At 36.0% G+C, this 2500-nt stretch overlaps 1 protein-coding gene across 2 annotated transcripts in view; it reads right to left on the reverse strand.

The window, feature by feature from the left end:
* Positions 1-2500, reverse strand: part of LOC115218923 (neuronal acetylcholine receptor subunit alpha-10) — a 1131344-nt gene that overhangs the window by 1060323 nt on the left and 68521 nt on the right. The gene's annotated exons all lie outside the window — the stretch shown is intronic.

Here is a 2500-nt window from a genome sequence, read left to right on the forward strand (position 1 = left end):
GGGTTTAATATTTTTTACATAGGTGTCCTCATCCATACGAAACATATGACCACACCACCGCAGTTGTCTCTCTTGAATACCACATCTGATGCTTCTTAGGTCCAACTTCTCTCTGTCGTGTACATATAACAGTACACATCCGTATATATATATATATATATATATATATATATATATGTGTGTGTGTGTGTGTGTGTGTGTGGGTGTTATATATTTATATATTGGCGCTAAATGTGACTAGTGTGTCAGAACTATATTTCTAGAAATATGAAGTAAAATGCTCTCTAATGATGTCGTTAAAACACATAGTTTAATACATATGTACTGACACGGACCGTAATCCCCCGTCCCTATTGGTGAGGTTGTGAAATTAGACTAAACTGAGAGATCAGTATATGGAACAATCTACCAGTTCTTTCGTGAGATTACAGCCTCTGTCAGTACATATGATTTAACTACAGCATTAGAGCTTTTGGGACCTTATTTCTGGCAATGTATGTGGTCTAAGACACTAGCCACTCTCTAGTGTCAATTGCGTTTTCCTTTTTCGAAAACATTGTACACATTTTGTATGCACATAAATGTGCCAACGCTGGATAGACATACATTGCAGCAGCCATTGATAAACAAAATCGCCCATATAGGCGCAGGAGTGGCTGTGTGGTAAGTAGCTTGCTAACCAACCACATGGTTCCGGGTTCAGTCCCACTGCGTGGCATCTTGGGCAAGTGTCTTCTGCTATAGCACCGGGCCGACCAATGCCTTGTGAGTGGATTTGGTAGACGGAAACTGAATGAAGCCTGTCGTATATATATGTATATATATATATATATGTTTGTGTGTCTGTGTTTGTCCCTGTAGCATTGCTTGACAACCGATGCTGGTGTGTTTACGTCCCCGTCACTTAGCGGTTCGGCAAAAGAGACCGATAGAATAAGTACTGGGCTTACAAAGAATAAGTCCCGGGGTCGATTTGCTCGACTAAAGGCGGTGCTCCAGCATGGCCGCAGTCAAATGACTGAAACAAGTAAAAAAAAAATATGACCTTCCAAGGAAGAAGCAAATTCATTTTATCCTAAATCCAGACATATTGCTGATAAAACCCCTTAAATCATTTAAGATATTTACAGGACAAAACCTGATTTTTTTTTCTCTTTACGCCTCCACACTAATCTTATACAACCCGTTGACGATCTTACCCTTGGCTTTATTCTCGACAATGATCCACAATACAGGAATTACATTTTTACGATCGTGAAGAAGGACGCTGATATTTTAGCAACAGTCGCTATGTCTTCTGTCAGCTATCTCATACTAAGTAGGACTATCTTCCGTTGTATTTCCATTCAGGAACCCAAATTGTCTCCCGAATATCGGTATGCAGCGAGGTCTCCCGATACATAGAATGTATACCGTCAATCACTAACCTTAACCGAATACATTCTAGGGTATCAGTACAAACTGCGTATACAATTCTCCTACCAGTCGGGGACATGTATATAAAATAAAAACAAATACCTTGCATCACGAGTGATTATACATATATATATATATATATATATATACATATATATGTGTGTGTATATGTATTAAACAGAGGGTAAAAAAATATAAAATGATAGTGTTCAGTATGTTGGTGAACAGTGTTTCTATAAAAGAGAGATGGGTAAAGGAAGTTGTACATCATCTCCCTCTTTCCCTCACGTACCCACTCTTTCTCCCTCTGTTATTATTATTGCCACTCCCACCCATCAACACTGCTCTTTTTAATAAAATATCATTAACTCTCCCTAAATTTCTTTATCTCTCTTCACTCCCTCTCTTATTTCATTTTCACTCTCTCTCTCCCTGTATTCGCAACCACCCTCACCGTCCCTATCCCTATTATTACTCTCACCCCAGCATGAGGAATAGTAGTAGTGCCTTGAATAGTTAGAGGGGGGGTCTAAATGTGACACACTGACCACAGAATTTAGTTTAAGTATTTATTGCATTATTTATATATATATATATATATAATATATATATATATAATATATATATGTATGAATACATCGGAGAATTAGTCATATTATCAATATATTCATATTCATTTTATTTAATATGTTGTGTAGATTATGTGTGTCAGTACATAGGATTCCCTAGATAATTGGCAAAGGAGTGCAGCTTAAAATTGTTGAGTAGCAGATGTTTTTCTTATCTATCTTTCTCTCTCTCTATCTATCTATATACATATGCACATACTCCACACACACACACACACACACATACACACACACACACACACACACACATATATATAAATATATATATATACATATATATATATTTATATACAGATATATTTATATATTTCTACGGAGCATTTTAAATATTGGGTCACATATAGAAATATTTCTACATAAATAGTTGTGCATTTGAGCAGAATATTAGATTTGAAGAAATGTATGAATTCGTATGATTTTGGTTTTAATGGAAACAAACAAACAAATAAATAAAT

This window comes from Octopus sinensis, linkage group LG1, assembly GCF_006345805.1.
Source record: "Octopus sinensis linkage group LG1, ASM634580v1, whole genome shotgun sequence".
NCBI lineage: Eukaryota > Metazoa > Mollusca > Cephalopoda > Octopoda > Octopodidae > Octopus > Octopus sinensis.